Source organism: Sturnira hondurensis, unplaced genomic scaffold (assembly GCF_014824575.4).
Source record: "Sturnira hondurensis isolate 20B ecotype Veracruz unplaced genomic scaffold, ASM1482457v3 Scaffold0014745, whole genome shotgun sequence".
NCBI classification, from domain to species: domain Eukaryota; kingdom Metazoa; phylum Chordata; class Mammalia; order Chiroptera; family Phyllostomidae; genus Sturnira; species Sturnira hondurensis.
In genome coordinates this window covers 3,103,177-3,125,353 of record NW_028087376.1, presented here as the reverse complement: position 1 = coordinate 3,125,353, position 22,177 = coordinate 3,103,177, and the positions used below count along the sequence as shown (strand labels likewise).

The 22,177-nt window shown below is 40.3% G+C and overlaps 1 protein-coding gene across 1 annotated transcript in view; it reads left to right on the top strand.

Moving 5' to 3' along the window:
• The first annotated feature begins 9,476 nt into the window (after nucleotides 1-9,476).
• Nucleotides 9,477-22,177, top strand: part of HYDIN (HYDIN axonemal central pair apparatus protein) — a 306,600-nt gene continuing 293,899 nt past the window's right edge. The window contains exon 1 of the mRNA XM_037063680.1: nucleotides 9,477-9,548. The gene's annotated coding sequence lies outside the window, so the exon portion shown is untranslated. The remainder of the gene's footprint in view (nucleotides 9,549-22,177) is intronic.

The following is a 22,177-nucleotide window of genomic DNA, read 5'->3' as shown; positions in this document are numbered from 1 at the left end:
CTGATGTCTTAGTAGAAGTGCAGTTCTGCAAATTGAATAATATCGGTCACTGATAGTGTAGAGGGGCAGGTGTAGACGTTGGGGTGCTGCAAGGGACTCAGTGGGGACACTGGGATTGTGTCATTTTGGTTAAGGCCTTAAACTCAAGTCAGACAGACTGAATACCTGCCACTTACTACCTGTGTAATTTTGGGCAAGTCCTCTAATGTCCTCTGAGCCTCGGTCCCTCAATTCTGAAGTGAAGAGAATACCGCACAGGGTCGTGAGGATCCGCGTGCGTGAGGCGCTCTGCACAGAGGCGTATAGCAGGCGCTCCAGAAACATTACCATTTCTTTACTTCCAACATTTCTCTCTCTTCTAGGTCTATCTAGAGTCCTGGGTAGCTGATATCTTTCCTGGTTTAAACCTTTTCCCAGACTCTAGCTTCTTTAGCTGTTTTTCAAAAATAACTCCTTTTGACAACAGCCCCAGAGCTTGCTCATTTTCATGTTCTGCCCAGAGAGCCTCAAAGCAGCGTTCTGTAGGTGTGGATCCCTCTCACTCACTTAGCAATCTGCTGTCTACAAAGTGTTTTCTATGCGGCCTTGCTCAGTCTTCAAAATGACCCTGCTGTGGTGATGTCACCAGAGTCCTATGTGCTCCACCTTTCTGTCACCTCTCGCTCATGCTCAGTAAGGCCACCATACTAGTGGCTCCTCCCTCATCAGTGCCCGGTTGTCCTTGCTTGTTATTCCAGGCTCACCATAGGGGTCACTTCTTCAGAGAGGCCTCCGGCCCATCCTCTCAGTCATTTTCCATCATAGCATCCTGATCGACTATTTCCATAGATAGCACTTTTTACATCTGATATTTTATTTTAAAAAGAAAATTAAGTTTTCACACTAGAACACAGGTTTTGTGAGAGCAGAAATATTCTGTTTCCCTAGGGGGTATATTGTTTCCCAGGGGCAAAATTGGTTCTAGAGGGGGCAAAAAAAAAATCATTCTTTTTATGTATAAATCACAGATTTATATAGGGTACATATATACATGGTATTAAAGTATACTATGTATGCTTTATCCTAGTTATAACTAGGATAATAATGTCCAAAAAGGCTTCTTAGAGGAGCAATACAAAAAAAAAGGTTGAGAGCATGGCTTTCTAGTATAGAACAGTGCTGAGCACAGATTAGGCTCATAAATAATATTTTATGAATGACTGAATACAGCTGGAGAGACAGAGGTTCGGAGAGGTGAGGGAGCTAGTCTTGGGACATAACGGTGATGGGTGGCAGAGCTGAGTCTCCAACCTGTTTCCTGGGTTTTGTGCTTTTTATCATAAGCCACTCAGTAACTGCTCAACATATGCTCTTGTGTCGACGTGAATATATTGGACATCTGTACAAGAAGAGCAAAGCAAGTTTGTATCTTCTCAGTGACACAACAAACGATTTCAGAAAGTTGTTCTATTCAGAAGAGTCCGGCTGGTCTTCTTCCCCGGGGGCCTTAATGACCTGTTGTACATGGCTCATCTTTGAAATGGCAGTCAGTTCCATCTCCTGCTCTTATACAATAAGAGTGAAGAGGTGAGTAGTGTTTTTAGTGTCTTAGTAATTGTTTCACAGCAACTCTGGGCCAACAGAAATAGCTGACAGTTCCATTTATTTAGTAACTGGGTCCAAATGGTTTCACAAGTCTTTATGTCCTAACAATTTTGTGCCTGTTGACCACAGCTTGCCTTCTCCAGCCTTGGCATTGTGCTGGACACTACCGCCCTCATTTCCTGGTCCATATTTATTTTCAAGTGCTACTTGCTTTCATCACAGCACCTACTAGAAACTCAGCTTTGAAAAGATTGGGTCACAGGAAGCAGTATAACGTAGTGTTGAAACTGTGAACATCTCAAGCTAGTAGTTTCTGACAGATGTTGCTGTGATTCCCGTGAAAATTCAGAACGTTCCGAAACACCCCTGTGAGTTCACTGTGGCACTCACAGGCACTTCAGCACACAGTTTAGGAACTGTGGCAGCAGACCAAGGCAGTAGACCTAAATATGATGCTGGCTAGAGCGTGGGTGGTGGCAGGGGAGTTGAGAAGAACTGGGAAAATTGGAAGATATGTGGAAATGAGAAATTGGAGGCCAGGACAACTGGTCCAAATATGTTGGATGACCAGGATGTGCAGATGGAGGAGAAAGGCTTGGAGGATGAAGCTTGGGACCTGGATGACTGGAGAACTCCCATGTAGTGGATGGCTTCTGGGATCCCTGGCCAGCCCACCTTAACTTTCTTGAGAATGACAACCATCCTCCACACAGCGGCGGCCCTGGCAGCTGCGTTCCTTCTGCGCGATTCCTCTGGCTGGCAGAAGGGGGCGGGACATGGGGGATATGTTGCATTCGAGTCAGCCCTCTCCAGTCAGATTTTCTCTCCCAAGAATTTGGAATTAAGACTTAGTGTCTTTGTTTCTTATAGCTGCTGCAACAAATTACCACTCACTGGGTGGCTTCAAACAACAGAAATTTATTCTTTCTCAGTTCTAGAGACCAGAAGTCTGAAATAAAGGCATAGATAGGGCTGCGGTCACTTTGGAGGTTCTGGAGGGAATGCTTCCTTGCTTCTTCCAGTTTTTGGTGGAGCTTAACGGTGCTTGGCTTTCTTACCCATATGTCACTCCCATCTCTGTCTCTGTGGTCACATTGCCTGCCACCTTCTCTTTATGTGCCTATGTTTTCTCCCATTCTGTCTCTTATGAGGTCAGTAGACTTAGGGTCCACTTGGGTAATTCAGGATAATCTCATCTCAGGATCTTTAACTCAGCTACATTATGGAGATATCTCTTTTCCAAATAAGGTAACATTCACAGAACCCAGGTATTAGGGTGCGGACATTTCTGTTTCAGAGCCACCCTGTAACTCACTACATGTTGAGACTTAAGAGATGCATGTGCACCGTGAGGATGGGCATGTGGGGCACTGAAGTGATTATTGTAAGGTTTGGGTGGAGAAATACAAGCACAAGGTGAAGGAGAAAAATGACATAGATGTAGAGAAGCAGAAACGAAGAGACACTCAGGCCCAGAGAGAGAGAGGCAGGCGGAGGGAGCAGCAATGCTTTGGTTCTACTCAACGTTCCACTTCTTGGTTCCCGTCCCCGAGGAAGCCCAGCTTACTTCAGGTTCTATAATTTAGTTGATATCTTCAACAAATTCTCCCATTTGCTTAAGCTACTATGAGTGGGTTTCTCTAATTTGTAACCAAGAGCCTTCACTAAGGCAAAATAGCAAAAGGGTGGGGAAATTAGTCTACATTTTGTCAAAACTTCAGTGTTCTCAAGATTGTGTTTTTGCCACTCAAGCATCAACAGAAAACTCTGATGGTGCCTGCTCACTGAGTGAGACTGATTAAAATTTATTTGCTATCTCAGATTATGAGGAATTCAATTTCTTTCATATAATAACCCCACTTTACACACTAGTCAGACCACTTGAGAAAACTGTTTCATTTTGAGCAACAATGAGGGAGGACACTGGCCCAATGGCATTTGTCCTGTGCAGCATGACTAAGATATAAAGAAGCCACACAGAAGTCATGCCGCACAAGAGACTGTGTAAGAGACTTGGGCAGTTTAGTTTGAAAAACGGAGGACTTGGAAGTCCACGATGGACCGTTTCTGAACTGGAAGGACAGTCATGTAAAAGAAGAATTAGACATGTTATTACGAGTCACATTCTGGGTTAATTCAAGAAGGTTTCAAAAATTTTAGATGTTCAAACATGGAGTGGTGTGATGCTTGATCTTAGACTTGAGAAGGCATGGGAAGTAAGCATCCTTAAAAAAAAAAAAGCCACCTGTGAGCCCGGTGAGGGCTGGGACTGCATCTTGTTCATTTGGGTCATTTGGGTATACTCAGTACCTAACGTAGGGTTTAATGCTTAAGGTGCTCAGGCAAAACTTGATAAATGGAAGAATGAAGAGTTTAAAGAGAGATAGGGTATCTTAGTCAGCTTGGGCTGATAACACAAAAAACACTACAGATTGGATGGCCTAAACAATAGATATTTATTTCTCACAACCCTGGAGGCTGGAAAGTCCGAGATCGAGGTGCTGACAAATTCAGGGCCTGGTGAGAGCTCACCTCCTGGTTCATAGATGCTGTCTCCTCCCTGTGTCCTCACATAGAGAAAGGGATGAGGGAGTTTTTTAGGGTCCCTTTGGTAAGGGCACTCATTCCATTCATGACCTAACACCTTCCAAAGACCCCGCCTCCTGATACCATTACACTGGGGCTTAGTGAATTGTGAGGTTTAAATAACGACACAAACATTTGGTCTCTAGCACTGGGTGACTATCTGGAGGTGGTGTTGAAGGGACAGAAGACTGAGCTGAAGGATCGTGCTAATATTAATAGCCATTAACTCTTAAGCCCTTGCTTTATTTTATCATCTTACTTAATCTTCAGCAACCCTATGCAGTAGTTGCCCTTATTTTACAGACAGAGGAACTGCATGAAGCACAGAGGGGTTGAGCAGCAAACTCCATATAAGGAATAAGTTCAGAACTGGAGTCATCTCATAGTAGAAAGAAACATCATTGCTCATGTACTGAGCAACTACTATGTTCTAAGAGGGTTTTTTAAAAGGATTTTATTTATTTATTTTTAGAGAGAGAAGGAGAGAAACATCGATCAGTTGCTTCTTGTATACGCCCTGACCGGGGACCAAACCTACAACCCAGGTATGTATCCAGACCAGGAATGAACCTGTGACTTTTTTCTTCCCAGAATGATGCCCATCCCATGTCAGGGATGATGCTAAGAGTTTTATACACAGCAGTCTCTAAAGCTCTTTACAATGGTGAGAGATGTCTGGATATCTGCCTCCAAGTTCTTGTCCAAGGCCCTCCTTCAATGGGTCCCATGGAAGGAAAAACCAGGGTTTTCTAAGGTACTTGGGTGCCCTCAGGGTGGCCTACTTACCACTCTGAAGTCTGAAGAAGGCTCAGTCTTTATTGTCTTCATTGCTCATTGACACAGTGATCTGTTCATGCCTTAGAAAGAACAAGACTGTGGCCTCATCTCTCTTGTCCTGACTCTCAGGGGTCAACAGCTTAAAAAATGGAGAAGCCTTTATCCTTCCCATTAGCCTTTTTGCTTAAAGGGAAATACAAGCTAACAAAAATGATTCCTAAATTTGATCTAATTTTTAGTACCATAATTAGCCTTCAGTGGGATATCCTTTTTCAGATGCATAGCTTTTTTGTTTTTGTGTTTGTTTTCCCCTGTGTTTGTTTGCCTGCCTCTTTGTCTGGCCTGAGAACAAACCAGGCTTCCATTGTCATGCAGCAGGTGCAGACAGGCCCTGAGGGAGTAGTGGCCATGGTCACTGGCTGCAGTTCTCAGCAGCCTCAGCAAGGCCTCTGGGGATCGGATTGTAAATGCTAGTCTCAGGTCTGAGGCTGAGGTGCTCTGTGACTTCAGCTTCATACATCTTCTACTATTCTGTTTACTTTAAGAATAACACATGTTTCTGCCTGTATTTATAGCCTGTCTCCTTTTTCTTATTTGAACCTTAAATCACACAAGCATGACTTGTGGGCTGCAGTCATAAAGCAAATTAACTTTTGTCTTGTAGTGTCTCTTAGCATGTCTCCGTGGGGCAAGCCGGGTGAACTTGGTTGCTGAGACGTTTGTGGACCCTCTTGGGGGTCAAAACACAGGCTCAATATAGTTGTGAGGATGTTCTGTCTAAGGCAATAATCAGCACTTCTGACTTAAAGTTAAGGCTTCTCTCTTTTCTCAGGCCTGCTGCAAGCAGGAAACCTGCAGTTGGAGGATGAAAACACAGTCATCTTTTCCCTTCTTTCCTATTGTTGTCTCCTTGGGTTCATTGCCAGCCTCTCTATCTGCATCCCCAGATGGGCAAGTGTTTTCTGGCCCCTCTGGGATTAGAACATGAGGAGGAAAGAGAGGAAAAGATGGTAAGAAAGTTGTTACTTGTCTGATACTGCTGTGATTAAGCTAAACTTCCTATTGTGTTGCAATTTCAAGAATCCTTCAGAAAACTTAACCTCATCACTAGGCATCTGTACCCTGCATCTCTCTCCTGTCTGGTTCTTTGCTTTTCTTTGACCCCTGGAAACCTAATAATATCCTCAGTTCCCCTTTGCTGAGGCCTCTTTGTCCCACCAGATTGCCCTCTTAGCAAGGACCCAAAATGACGCTACCCATTTCCATTGAGTGGTTCATACCTTCATAGAAAACACTTATACATTTTTTTTAACCTCGATAAATCCTAGAGGAAAGGGACAGGATATTTCCAGTCAAGAAACTTCTCCTTTGCTCTATTGTCTGCTGACTAGTTTGCCTATCTCTTGCCCTTTAGGACTTGTTGGGAACCACCCTGCCTAGTTTCAGGAGCTGTAACCTCCCCTTGGCCGAGGCTGAGTGAGCGACCTTTGGACCATAAGCCACTAAGGAGACAAAGCTTATCTCCCTGGCAGGAGCACTGCTTCTGCTCCTTTTTCCGTAACTGGCCTCCAATGCTTGATTGGTTAGCCAATGACGGGTAAGATTCCCCAAGGGGGAAACGACCTAAGACAGGCATGATCACATGGAGGCCCCAGGGAAGGACTTGGGGGGCTATGGAGAAAGGGGGTCATGGACCCTCACCCCTTGGCTTTGACATAGCCTGAGTCCTCATTCTGTCTGTGAAAAGTCTTCTAGAATTCCTTGGCTATCTACCTCCTTTGCCTGACTTAAGCCTAAAAACAATAACAGCCGGCAGTGCAGCCCCGGGCTGGAAAAGGTCGGCTCCCCAGGTGATCAGGCCTAAGAAAGAATACATAAAATCCTGTGACACCTGCTTTGCTAAGAATGCTCTTAATTAAATGATCAGGGTCCAAACAGGAAATGAGTTTGTTTCCCAAAGTTTTACAGCCTTTTAGCTAACAGACCCTGACTCAGAATAGGCCCTCGTAGTTCTTTGTATACTATCTATAGTTTGATCCTTATTGCCTGACAATGATTAATGAACTTTACCTGTATTCCTGTGCTAATTGAACCCAATAAAAACCTGTCAAGGCAAGGGTTGGGGTGCTGCCTCCTTGAGGGAGTAACCATGCCGTCCCTTTTCTTCCACAGGACTTGGTAGTCCCTGTGAATCTGTCTCATATCTCATCCATAACGCCGAGGACACTGTGGGCCAGTGTCTGTGTCAAGGACCTATTGTTGGGTTCCGATACAAGCCCACTGCCCCCACAATGACAGAAACCACATGTGTATATTAACATCTTCTTGCAGGTGGTCCTCTCAAAGCCCCTTTCTTTTGACTGGAGGTAAGGAGCTGGGGCTCACATCTCAGCGCTCTTTGAAGAAATCCTCCCTAATCACCTACTCCCGGCCCTTTCATACACTCAGTGTGCGAACGGTTTAAGAGTTGTCTAACCTGTTTTCTCTGTAAATTCTTGGTCTACTTCTTTATTTGAAATTTGCTACCTATTGTGCCTCAGCTGAAACGTCTATTTTGACCTCTGTAATGAGATATCACTGGTTTATTCACATAGGATTAAGTTCCCACAAGACCGGTTCTGCCCAGTAGAAATATATACAATTTTCATATGTATAATATTTCCTAGCAGAAGATTGAAAAAAAAAACAAGTGAAATTAATTTTAATACTACATCTTATTTAACCCAAACTGTATTCAAAATGTTATTTCAATATGAAATCAATATTAAAAACTATCAATGAGATAGTTTACATTCTTGTTTTGCACCAAGTCTCTGAAATCTGTAGTGTATACTTGCCCCTCACTCCGATTCACACTGTCCTCACACCAAGTGCTCGGTGGTCACCAGGGCCCATTGGCTCCTGTAGGACAGGATGGCAGTAGACCAGTAGCTCTCCAGGTAAGATTGGTGTTCTTTTTAAAAAAAATTATTAGATTCAATAGATAGAAAATTACATTTTAATAAATAATATTGGTGTTCTTCTTGGTCACTGCTATATACCATAGTGCTTGGCATATAAGAGGTATTTGATGTTTGTGAAATTCAACTGAAATCTAACAGAATGAAGAAATTATCAAGGGAATTGTTCAACAGCTTCCCACCGCACCAACACTCTAAATTACTCAATTCTGCACACATTTAGCTTGCCCACAGAGCTTGTAATTCACTTAATCCAGAAGCATTTAAGCTCCATGGTGAGGGAGTGTCTGTCTTTCCCCATAATCTACCGCAGTTCCTAGTGTGGCGACATGGAGACTCATGCAGCCAACAAACATTTGGTGTCCGTACTGGGGCCGTTATTTCAGGTGCTTAGAGAACTGTGTTGGACACTGTAGATACAGTCTCTGTCCTGTGGAGTTCAGAGACAATAAAATGTAAGAACTATGAAGGAAAAAGCTGGGGTGACAGGGTGGGGTGTGCCCGGGGCTGGAGGAGCAATCGAGCAGAGAGAAGCAGCCAGTCCTTCTAAGAGCTGGGGGAGGGGCAATCCGATTCTGTCTCGCCACAGTCCTGCAAGCTCTCTCCTTTTCACCCACATTGGCCATTTATTTTCTCTGACAACCCAAGTGTATTTCTTTTAACTTTCTGCTTCCTTGCTTGTGATGCTGCATTTCTGTCCTTTCTATAGCTGGTGACTTCTCATCCTCAGCATAAATGCCATCTCCTCTAGGCGAACTTCCCTGACCACCTGACACCTTACATGTTTCCCATGGTATCGCTGCATTTTGTTTATTACTACAGTCGGGAATGACCTTATTTATCCATCAGTTGTCTCCCCCGGCAAAGGTCTGCGAAATTCAGGACGGTGCCTCTACAGTTGCTGTGTGCCAATGGTTAGAAAAGTGGTTCTACGACAAATTATGGCCATTAATATTAGCAATTAACAAATATTTGTTGAATGAATTAATGAATGAATGAAAGAGTTAGTTAAAGTCTTTGGGAGATGTCTCAAGGCAGATTTTGAATGAGGCCACAGTCTAAGTGAAGTCTGGGAAGAACCGCACTAGTTTATCTCTTCTCTGAGAAAGAAGATGGGGCTAGTGCATGTAAGTCATTCTCTGGGACTTCCTTGGGCATCCAGCGACCTGGCTTCTGTTTCTGGCTCCTCTGAGAATCTACAGTTGTGGACCATCCTACTGGGGAAATGGACAAACTTTTGCATGTAACATAAGGGGTTCATGGACCTCCTGAAGAGGTAAAAGGATGTTAAGTCAAAAATTCCTATAGCAATTGGAAGCCTTACAGCAACACAGGGAGACAAGTGTTCAATGAGTTTATGCATGAAGCACTTTTAAAGAACTAGGACAGGAGCCTTTGGGTAGAGACATAGTCCAAAGAATTCCTGAAAACCAAATTCTTTCCCACTGGGTATCTCGGCTTGGCCGTTGCTATGGACGCTTGCCTTCTCCAATCATCATGCGGCTTGCTGGGCTGTGTGGCAATCCGTGGTTGCTGTAGCAACGGACAGCAACAGCTCCGGGACCCAGACCGCACACCGCACGGGAAGAGAGCCTGCTTGTGGCTTGGAGCCGGGTGGGGAGCCACTAGATTGGGGTGTCTGTGAGTTGGACCGGGGATTTCAGAGGGGAACGGGCACGGAATTGACAAGGGGTGGGGTGCACGTGGTTCTGCCGGAGGTCCTCGCAGTGATAATGGGGTCATAGTTTGAAGGGCAGGGGGACTGGCCAGGGCATCTCCTCCTTGTGTTGTTCCCTTAGTCCCAGGGGTTCCCCAGGTTTTCCAGACCCTACTCCTCCCCAGCCTTCCCTGATCCCTTCTTCTAACCCCAATTAAAATAGGACCTCCGATTTCTGTTTTTGGGATCCCCCAGCCAAACTTGTAGGTAGTACCAGGCGTTGGCCTGAAAGATAAAAGACAAGGGTGATAGCATTGCTTCTAACTTCTAGCTGTGAGGCTTTGGACAGATCATTTTCTGTATTTCCTAACTAGGAAAATGGGGTGCCACACCTCTCCCTGTCTTCCTTCTTAGAATGACTGTGAAAATCAAATGCAAGGCCAGTACACCCTCAGATACTTCACCTTTATGGTCTCATTTCACAGCCACAATGGCCCTATGAAGTGACTGTAATGATTAATCCGTCTTTATGGCTGAGCAACCTGTGTGCAGATCAGGGGCTGGTGAGTGGCTGTTGTTATGACTCTTAACGACCACCTGTGCTGGCTACCATGATGTCCTTCCTGGTTTCTGTGTGTGCTCACCTTGCTCCTGCCTGTTGTGTCTTGTCCTTTTTGTTTCAGAATACCGCCACCCATATTTCTTTCACCATGCGGTTATTTCCCTGTCTCCCTTTCTTGTCTCCTTAAAGTAAATGAGGTCCTACATCATGTCTAATGTGACCTAGCTGTTTTGCAGGAAAAAATACTGTTAAGGCAGGATCTGTGACCTTGATGAGCTTATACAATGGAGTCATGTTTTGTTGTGTGAGGTTCAGAAATCAGTGCTAAGGTCAAAATTGAGCAGTCAAAAATATCATGGGGAAATACCTTAAATCACCTGGGAGCAACCCAATTCAGAAACTGAACCAATAAAAAGCTTTAATTCTGAGAATATTTAAACACATTTGTGATTTATAGGCTTTTCCAATTTGTCATCATAAATTAATAGAAGGATAAGTCTGTGAGTTTCATTATGTCTTTGTTCATCTAGATTTTGCCATGGCCCTCATTTCATACTTCCATCTCTTCTTTGAGAATGTTGAGGTTATCACCATTATTTGAGTGGCTACCTGGACACCACTCTTTGCTTGGTGGGCTGGTAAACCTTTAGAATCTTATGTGGTCTCTCCAGTCTGCGCTGTTCTGTCTGTCCCAGCACCAATGGAATGACGAGAGCATTTTCAGGACATCTCATCTCAGTCTACAGCCCACTGATTGGAACGACAAAGGCAGTTACCCAACTATTTTAAAGGTTTTTTTTTTTGTCTTTTGATTTAGCTACATATAGTTGGATACATGTAGTTAGCTACATATAGGATATAGTTGAAATTCCATCTTCCCAACTGATGTAACTCTATTGGAGTCTTATTGTAGAGATTCTTCTTGCACTGCATAGGCGTGAACACAAAGTTCTTTTAAAACTTTGTGTTTCTGATGGGGAAGTAATGGTTATCACTTTGTTAGGATGTACATTTGCCAGGTTCTGAGATCCGTTGATCTTATTGACTGTTGATAACTGATCTTCTGTGGATTGTCTGTCTTTATCTTTGCCCAATTTAAATTTGACTATTCTTTTTGTATTGATTTGTAGGCCTACTGTACATACCATGAATACTAATAGCTTTATGCTGTGTTGAAATATAATTTAAATTAATGTTTTCTACCAGTATGTTTTTAGCTATTTTAAAGTCAGGTTTATGATATGTAATTTACATATTACAAAATTCATCTGTTTTAAGTGTACTGTTCCATGAGTTTTGAAAAATGTAGCCATGTAATCACAGGCATGTACAGAATAATTACATTGGCTCAGAAATCCGCGAGGACCAGTTGGAGTTGGTCTCCTTTCCCCACCCCCAATAATCTGGTTTCTCCTTCTGTCTTTTCCAGAAAATCATGTCAATGGAATCATAAACTACATAGCACTTTTTGTCTGTCTTGTTCTATTTAGTGCATCGGTTCTGAGGTTTATCCATGTTGTTGCACGTAACAATATTTCATCCTGTGGTGTCGCTGAGCACTGTTCATTAATGGCTGTCACACGTGGATGGGTCGCTTCTAGTATCTGCTGTAACCATTCACATACAGGTCTTTGTACAGCATGGTTTTTGTTGTTTTTATTTGTTTCTTTTTATAAATACTTGAGAATGGATTGCTAAGTTCTGTGGTAAGTGTTTATTTAATTTTATAAGAAACTGCCTAAGTTTTCAAAAGTGATTGTACCATTTTGACTTCCCTCCAGCAAACAAGAGTTTCACTTGTTCCACAGCCTCACCAGCAGGCGACAGCTTTGTTAATGTTAGTTCTTTTTGTGGTTGCATAGTGGTATTTCATTCTGCTTTAAATTTGCATTTCTCTGATGACTAATGATGTCAAACATCATGTGTTTATTTGTTATTCTATCTCTCCTTTGGTGAAGTATCTGTTCATATCTTTGCCAATGTCTTACTTAATTGTATTCTTATTGAGTTGCCTTTTAAAGTCAAAAACTTTTTAAATTTTGAAGTTTGATTTATTAATTTTTTAAAATTTTATGGGTTGTGTTCTGTGAAACTCTTTGCCTAGTCCAATGTAACACAAATTTTTTTCTGAATTTTATAGATTTAGGTTTTACATTTCATTTCACATTTTATATGTGATCAAACTTAAAATTATTTGGGGGAAGGCACAATAATACCCCTGCCTTGTATATGAGAATGATTCATGTGGTCACCAAGTAGAGGGGAAATTATTATATTATTAATCAGTGGTACAGTTTCACAAGCTTCAAAATAGTTTTGAGAATTTTCTCCCTGTTAGCAGTAAAAACGTTCGGAACATGAAAACTCTCATCAAGTGTGGAAGAGACCCATCCAGCCTGTGGCTATGGAAACCCCACTTTAACTGGTGCACTCTAGGGTCTGTGCACTGTACAGATTCTTGGTCCTAGGTGTGTGGGTCTTTAGATTTTATATGTTCATCGTTCGGGGGTCAGTGTTCATAGTGTTTATCTGACTCCCAGTGGGACTTGGATCTCAAAGGTTTGTGATCACTGGTTTAGGATGAGCACATCTCAGTAACTGGGGACCATAATATGCTTGGTCATTAAAAGTGAAGAAGCAGCTGTTTCCTGAGGGCAGTCTCTTCCTCCCAAGTGATTTCTTCCAAGATCTGTTTCCTCATTAATACCGCAGAGGCACTTAGCATTTGGCTGCTTTTCATATAAAGTGTGTTGCAAGGGGGATGTGGGCCTGAAATGAGGCAAAAACAGTGGTAAGGTCAAGGTCAGGAGGATTGCGGTTGGGCAGAGATTAAGTGAGGAATTGACATGTCACAAAATGCCTCTCTTGCAACTTAACTTGAAAAACTGTGCCGTCAGTGTGCTCATTTTTTCTGAGGATTTAAAGTGCTTTAGTTCTCTGATTTTTTTTAAGGGTCATGTTTATCCCCGTGGTGATCGGGAAGAAGAGTGGGCTTTTAAAAAGAGTCCTGTGCTTGGTTGGAGGGCTTGTCAGGGTATATGATATTGTTAAAGTGGTGTTCTTCATTGTGGAACAAATACCAAAAAGTCAACATAGTTGGCTTTAAAGAAAAATTAGTGCAAAATGATTTAGATAAAAAAATATCTCTCACACACACACAAGAAATCTCTTGTCATTTCACTGACAGTTCATAAATTACTTGGATTTTAGTTTTAAATCTCCATGATTTAATAGATGATCTAAAATGTCCTGAATGTAAAGTTGCACTAATAACACTATGATCTGACTGCATACATGTATGTTTTTATTCCTTTAAACTACTGTTATAAGCCCAAACAAGAGTTTGGTAACTCCCAAGTGTGGTAACTTTGCCCAATTCTATATTCTGTGTAACTCTGTTGTTGGTGCTTGTTGGTATTATAAACAATCCACCCAAGTTTGCAGTGGTGCTTTGAAAAATCCCTAATTAAAATAAATTTCAAGGTTAAACTATTTTTATTCATATCTGAAAACAATTACCAATACTTGTGGCTTTTAAAGTAATAACGGTGTGGTAAGCATATTTCAAAACCAGGAAAGCAGAAATTTGTGTTTATCAGAGGCAAAAAATTAGTCTTGCAATCCTTTGGAATGCCCCTGGTAATTAATTATAGGTGATGTATATTGTAAGAAACCTCAAAGATTTTAGCAGGAGGGAAGAAAGGGGCCTCATGTATTTCATTTCTGATATAATCCCTGTCACTCTCAGAGGGAATTAAAATTTAATAAAAAGGGATAACAGAGGGATATAATCTAAAAATACTAATTAATAACGTTAGCTCTACCAAAGTGAGATTCTGTGATAAATGTTAGGCTGTCAGTTGCTAAATCATGAAATATTGCAGAGAGGGGAAAAGACAACATACGCTTTCACAAGATGGCTCTTTATATTGAAACCGTTAGTGGTAGGCAAGTTTTGTACTTGTTAATCACTTGTGTTTTTACATCAGTGTTTGTAATTACAATTAAACAGATGGTGCCTAAAAAGATAGTGTGTTCTTAGCAATTAAAACCATGGCAAGCAGCTTTTCTTCTTCCCCAACATGCAATTAAACTGAATAGACTCACAGGCCCTGTGGGTTCTTCAGAGGAAAGATTCTGTGCGAATTCAAGTAGATTGGTATTCTGTTCCCCACCCCTGTCATTTGGACCCCTACAAACAGAGCTCTTGGCAGCTGGCAGGGGACTTCCAAACATGGCTTTAGGAAGTAGTTACCCTTTCTTTGCTTTCTCCCCATATCCTACTCTTGCCATAGGGGGATGAATAGAATACTTTTTGTAAACATAAAATCTTAACAACCGTTGGATGTGTTTATCTAACAGGGCTTTTTAAACTTGGGAGCTCAGCTAGCCCAAGAAATTCCTCAAGGGCACAGGCAAATTAGCCCCTTTTTTCTTTATTCTTATGACTACCATTGTTGACATATTTGCTTGTAAAACACGTTTTCTCATTTCAGGCTTGTTATCTAAAAAAATGCAGGATTTACTTTGGGCTCTAGGGAACCAAACTCTCACCTTATTTACAATTCTTATTACAACAAATTAAGCTTAGGAGATTTTGCAACAAGGATTCAGCACCCCATGAAATGTTTCAACAGCTGATACATGGTTTTGTGGTCAGTGGTGTTTCCCTTGAGCCAGACCCCGGCAGTGTTAATGGGTGTCCCCCAGCGTAGTGGAGCTGGAGCCTGTGGTGGTCTGTTCACAGATGAGACCTTGGAAGTAAGTGTTTTGTTTGTATGAGCACAAATAGGCCCAAGTACACGTTCTGTGATTTTTAGGCACAAGCTTTTGCGCCCACAAGTAAGCAGTTATTTGCTGGTGTAATTAACCATCTGCACCGTATTATGAGGGTGCAGCTGGCTGATTATGCCCAGTGCCATAGGGCAGGTTAAACTTCTCATCCGCATAAGAAGTGGATTTGTAGCAAAGGACATTGACCTTTACAAATGAGTCCCTAAATTTAATCAGTTTGAGGTGACTACTTACAGATTTTCACTTTGTTTTGTTCAGAAGTGAAATTTGTATATGGCTAAGGTATTTCTATTTGTAAACTAGTTAGTACAGAACCATAGGGCAGACTTATATTATTATGAGCCAGGGACAAATGAGATCCCTGCCAAGTTCAAATTATATGGGTTCCTCAATTTGGAATAGTGGTACATCAGTATGGATGTACATGTAGTCATGAACTTGTATGAACAACAACTTGGAGCATCACTGAGACTTCAAATGGGTAGATTTGTGCATTATACATTTCAAAACCATCTTAAGTGGTAGCTGTACATTATTCTTATGAATTATTAGAAGGCTTCTTTGAGAGAATAGGAGAGTACTGGAGAGCAAAATTTTAAATTTCAGTGTAGGTTAAATTCATAGTCAATGTTAACTAAGTGTGAAGGTCTGCTAGATGAATCTTCCCATATTTGTCTATAATTGTCTTTAATTTGCCCTTACTCTTGAAAGATATTTTTGCTGGTTATAGAATTAAAAGATGACAGGGTTCCCCCCCTCCTCCCCCAGCACATTTGAATGCATCTCATTCTACCATCTTCTGGCTTCCATTATTTTGAGAAATTAGCTCTTAATTTAACCATGGTTCCTTTTAAGATAATCTGTCTTTATTTGTTTGCTCTTTTAGTGATTTTTCTCTTTATTTTTGGTTTTCTTCACCCTTTCTGGGATGTATCTAGGAGTAGGTTTTTTCCCTATCTAGTTTAGGATTTGCTGGGCTTGAATCAATGTGTTCTTTCTCAACACTGTAGTAAAACTCTCAGCTGTTGTTTTTTAGATACTGCCTCTGACTCATCCTTCTTCCCTCACCTAAGGTTCGAACAAGGTCAAATCTCTGTCCCTGGTGTCACTTGACTTGATTTGTCAAGTGACAAATCATGTGTGTTTTCTATTTTTTTTGTCACTCCATGTACTGACTTGCATAATTCTTCTGATTTAATTTCTATTGGGTTGGCCAAAAGTTTGTTGTCTTATTTGCATAAGTTGGCCCTTGTAGCACTTAGTTGTCTTTAGCTTCATTTGAAACAATTTTATTAGATTGTATTGTGACAACTGTCATATCAGCATGCATTAAAAAACATATCAAAATTGGTGAGTCTTTGTGTAGCCATTTTAATATTGAAAATGGAAGAAAATGCACATTTCTGATATATTATGCTTTATTTTTTAAAGATCATTTATTTATTTATTTTTAGACAGAAGGGAAGGGAGGGAGAAAGAGAGGGAGGAAAGCATCATTGTGTGGTTGCCTCTCATGCACCTGCTACTGGGGACCTGGCCTGCAACCCAGGCATGTGCCCTGATTGGGAATTGAACTGGCGACCTTTTGGTTTGCAAGCTGTAGCTCAATACATTGAGCCAGACCAGTCAGAGCCATGCTTTATTATTTCAAGAAAGGTAAAGATGCAACTGAAATGCAAAAAAAAAAAGATTTGTGCAGTTTATGGAGCAGGTGCTGTGATGATTGAACGTGTCAAAAGTGGTTTGTGAAGTTTCATGCTGGAGATTTCTTGCTGGACATGCTTTGTGGTCGGTAGACCAGTTGAAGTTGACAGCGAGCAAATTGAGACAGTATTTGAGAACAGTCAGTGTTATACCAAATGGAGATAGCTGTCATACTTAAAATATTCAAATCAATAAAGTCATTAGTGAAAATGAAAAATTTGTCTTTTATTTTACAGAAAAAAACATATGGACTTTTTGGCCAACCCAGTAGTTTTTGTCATAGTCTCTTCAGCTATTTAAAATACGCTTTCTACTTATCCAAGAAATTTCTAAATTTAGTTATTGTATCTTTCATATCTGTATGTTTGGATCTTTTTAAAAGTCTCCTATATAGCTTCCCCCTACAATATTTTGTTTTTAAAAGTTTTCAAATGTAAAGAAAACTTGAAATAAGTTACCTGTGTACCCTTTACTTAGAATTGTCAGTTGTTAGCATTCTGCCACATTTTTGCTTGTTTTCTTGCCTTTTTTTTCTTGAAACATTTGAAAGTAAGCTTATGACTTAAAAGAGGGAGTTATAATGATACTCTTTTATATACAGTATGTCCTAAGAATAAGAACATTTTTTTCAATAACCACAATACTGTTATCACAGTTTATAAACTTTAAATTGTTACAGCATGATTTAATATATACTTTATATTCATATTTCCTCAAGTTTTTGATAATGTTTCTTATAGTGATTTAAAACTGTTTTTTACAGTACTTGACACAAAATAAATTTAATAAGTGGGAATTCAACAAATGAATGATAGATGCTATTATATGATTTTTAATTTATCGAACCATTATAAAGAATGTTACTTCGACATCATTGTTCCTAATTCTTTGTGAATTTCTATGATTAATTTCTAAATATAAATTTTTAGAAGTAGAAATGCTGCCCCAAACATTATATATATATTTTTTAAAGTTTTATATGAATTGTAAATCCACCATCCTAACAATTTAAATTTTATTGAGGTTTTTGAAGAGTCCAGTTGTTTTACAGAATTGCTGTACCTTTTTTAAAAAATTGAATGTACTGGGGTGATGTTGGTTAATAAAACTACATTGGTTTCAAGTATAAATTGCACTGTGTGCCCACCACCCAAAATCAGGTCCTTTGTCCCTTTGTACTTGACCCTTTACCCTCTACTGCCCCCTACCCTAATTCTCTCTGGTAACCACCACAGTGTTATCTGTGTTGTGAGTTTTTATTTGTTTTTCATATTTGTTCATTTGTTGCTTTCAGTTTTATGTCCCACATATGAGTGAAATCATATGGTTCTTGACTTTTTCTGTCTGACTTATTTCACTTAGCATGTTATTCTCAAGGTCCATCCATGTTGTTGCAAATGACAGTATTTCATCTTTTCATATGGCCAAGAAGTATTCCATTGTACATGTATGTACACATCTTCTTGTCTGTTAGTACTTTAAACGTAGTAAACATAGTTGCTTTATAGTCTGTATCTAATAAGTCACCTGAATGAAGCCTGTATGAAGTCTTTGAGGGTCTTCCTGCTATCTTTAGTTTCTGCTAATTTTGCTCATGGTATCTTGCTTTCTTATGTATCTGATATGATTCTGCCTTCCTTTAGAGGAGATTTATTTTTGTTTTTGCCAGCCCACTCAGGATCTGTTAGTTTGGGAGTACCCTGAGCTCATGGTTTGACGTATCCTAGACAATTTAAGTAGTATGAACCTGGGCTGCAAATTTGAGTTGGAAGTGACCCCAACTTTGGGGTATTTTCCTTCTTCTTTTTGTTTTTATTCACTTTCTCTGCTTAGCAATCCATAGTAAAACTGTAACAAGTTTTACTATGGCTTTCTGGGGATAGTGATGCAGTGGCCAGTTTTAATTTTGGGTCCCAGCCTGCAGTGAAGCAGATCTCTCACTGTATTTTCTACTTAAAAAAAAAAAACAAAACATTTTACAGAAAGAGGGGAAGGGAGGGAGAAAGAAGGAGAGAAACATTAATGTGTGGTTGCCTCTCATGCATCCCCTATTGGGGACTAGGCCTGCAACCCAGGAATGTGCCCTGACTGGGAATTAAACCTCAACCCTTTGCTTCGCAGTCCAGCTCTCAATCCACTAAGCCACACCAGACAGGGCTGTATTTTCTATTTTGAGCAGACTCTAGTCATTGACTTCTATCTCATTGTTCAGCAAGGCCACCGAAAACAAAGCCCAGAGATTTTTTGGATTGCAAAATGCTTTAAGGGCAGAAGTAGCTGTGGATTTGTAGTGTTTGCTTACTTTCTGCTGTTTGATTTCCTTTAAATCTTAGTCTAGTTATTGCTTATTATCTTGACAGCTCTTTAATATTCTTAAGGAGATTAAAAAATTTTTAGTTGAAGAAATTTTTCACCTAGAGTTTTTAGTTGTGTTCACATGAGTGGCTGGTTCAACTGTTACTTGGAATTACTGGAAATGGAAATCCTATTTAATTTTAGAAGAAATTTTTGTTGTTCTTATTAGAGGCATAGAGTGGATATAGGTATTTTTCATACTTTTACTGGTAATAGATCTGGCCAAACATGTGAAAGCAATGCACTAAGAATTTTGTGGTCAATATTTACCAGTGTGATAACTGAGAGAAGGAGAATGGCCGTATTAGACAACTCAAGCATAATGGTATAGAATGGAACCCATCTCTGAAATTGGGTTTCATTACTGAATTCTGTTATGACAGCCACCCAAGATGAATGACAAGAATTACATTTGACATTTTAATAAAAGGTAGACATGCAGCATTTAACACGTAGCTGCTAGTGAGAATGTGCGAGACAGTGATCAGTGCTGAAAGCACTCAGTTGAGCAGGGTCAGGCTAGCTTGCTCTTCACTTGCTTCTGGGAATTGCCACATCCCTAATGGCCGGTGGACACCGCTGAAAGCACCAGCCCCTTTCTTCAGAGATGTTAGTGGGAGTCACGGAAGGGTCAGTGAGTAAATCCAGATTTGCTCTTGTGTGTGTTGATGGCTTTATTAAAGAGATTCCAAACATTTTCTGTGAAGGGAAACCTGATTCCAGGCATTGTTTTTGTCAGAAGGATTTGCTTAGCAAACCAGATCACTTTTAAATAATGTTTGCAGATAACTCTTAAGTTATTAATACTTGGAAAATGCAAGTTAAATGACAGGTTTTGTGTAAAGGATTTTCTCTGTAACCGTCTACAGAGAAAAAGTTCTGGATCATCCAAAATCTGGAAATGAAATATTTTCAGTGATCTCTTCTGGAGTTACACATTCTGGATGATTCAGAACCTTTGGATCCATGTGAGCCTCTGCAAAGACCTTGCTATATGCTAGTTATATGCAAATGTGGGCTTATACTAAGAGCAGAATAATTTGCATAGAGCATTACCTGTCCAAATACCCAATAAGTTTTAATGATTTCCAGATTTCTAGTCATCCTTGATGTTACATTTGATGGTACAAATGAATTAGTCTATACATTATGTATAGGATGTATAAGTTTATTCTCTTCTAATAGAAATGATGCATTTTCTCAATTTGCTTTGGAAATAGCAGCTCATACCATTTCATAGTTTTGAAACATTTCATAGTTAATGTTTCAATGTTTTGAAACATTTCATAGTTACTTGCAGATCTGTCTAGTAAACTCCAGGAGTAAATTTTAGGTAAATGTATGATTTCTAAAAAATAACAATTATCATTAGAGAGTTTTAGATTTCAGCTGGCTGAAATTTACTTCAAATTTCAGCACAGCTTAATCAAAACAGGGAACTTAAGAGTTCATTTACTTAGGACACCAGATGGAGTCCAAAGAGGAGCTTCGGGTCCCAGGCCTCAGAATTTAGAGCTGCTTTCAGTACACTCTGATTCACTTATGTTCATCTTTCTTCCCTCCTGTCATCCATCCACCCTGCCCACATTTAAGTTTTCTTATTTTTTAAAAGATTTTATTTACCCATCTTTTAGAGAGAGGGGAAGTGGGGGAGAAAGACAGGGAAAGAAACATCAATGCATGGTTGCCTCTGGCATGCCCCCAGGTGGGGACCTGGCCTGCAACCCCAGCATGTGCCCTGACTGGGAATTGAATCCTTGACCCTTTGGTTTGCAGGCTGGCACTCAGTCCGCTGAGCCACACCAGACAAGGCCCTGCTTACAGTTTTGCCTTTATCTCCTTAGCTTTGTTTTACAGAATGCCTTCTCCATGTGATGAAGAAAATGGCTGCCAATAGCTTTAAATTCATTTCAGCCCATCAAGTCCAAAAAAAGAAATTTCTCTTTCCCAAAGTCTTGCCATCATTCAAGGAAAGAATTCTGATTGGCGTTATTAGGGTCATAAACTCCCACCAAGACCAATCAGAGCATAAGAGAATAGGGTACTGCGATTGGCCGGATTCGGCTACTGCCTCTGGGTAGGGCAGTGGGTTCTCACAGGAAGAAGGATCATGGGAAGGGGAACTTCTGGACAGCCCAAAACAAGTCCTTTACAAGAGTGGCTTGTTTAAAAAGGTTTAAAAGCTGTTAAAAGAGTATTCCTAATTGAGGATGCATTCTTGGATTCGAGTAAGATAAATAGATTTAAGAAAATGAAACCCGTTATAGGCATGTAAGGAGATATTTTCTCATGTTAGAAAATTCCAGCATGGGGTGGGGGCGGGCAGGGTTGGGAATATAAGACAGAAACCTGTACTTGAACAAGAATTAAATAAAAATTATATTAAAAAAAAAAGAAAATTCCATAAATTAGAAGAATCAACACAGCACACTGGGGGAAAGTTCAATTGAATTAAAGATTGTTGTGTTAGGAAAAGATATTAATACACCCCCAGTTTTCCTTTGTCTAAGTTTTGTTCACAAAGGAGTCACTAAGAAATGATAAACTGCAGCTTAATACATTTTAAAAATATTTTAATTTTTGTAGGAGGGGGCCATTACATCTCTTGTTGATATTAAAGTATGAATAAGCCCTCATTGATTTGATGGTTGGATCCAAAATGAGGAATTTTAGTTATTAATGAATGGGAATTTTACTGTCTCTTTTTCATTGCAGCATATTCATAAATAAATATGCATTTACTTATGAATTTGCTGCAGTGAAATCATACGAATTGCCTAACATTTATAAGAAACATAAAATAGGTTATTCTGAGTGATGTGTGTGTGCGTGAACTGAAGCAAGTTCTCCAAAGGCACATTCATCATGTGTAGTAGCTGCGGAAGCCAAAGGCATTCTCGCTGTGTGTGACTGCAAGCCTGCTGGTCTTTAGACTCTGGTGGTGACAAAGTCAATGGCATATAAATGAGAAGTTGTTATGTTTTAGTAAGGCAAACATGGATTTAAAATAGCTTGTCTGCTACATTTAAATTAGCGTATTTGACAAAATGAACAAGGCCATCAGAAACTGCTTTTGCAAGTAACCGTCTGAATGGCTCTCAAGTTATTCGTGCTATGGTGATACATTACAAATAATAGATGGGCTGCAATTATTTATAAGGGATTCACTTTGTCAGGAGACTGGCCACAGCATATAGC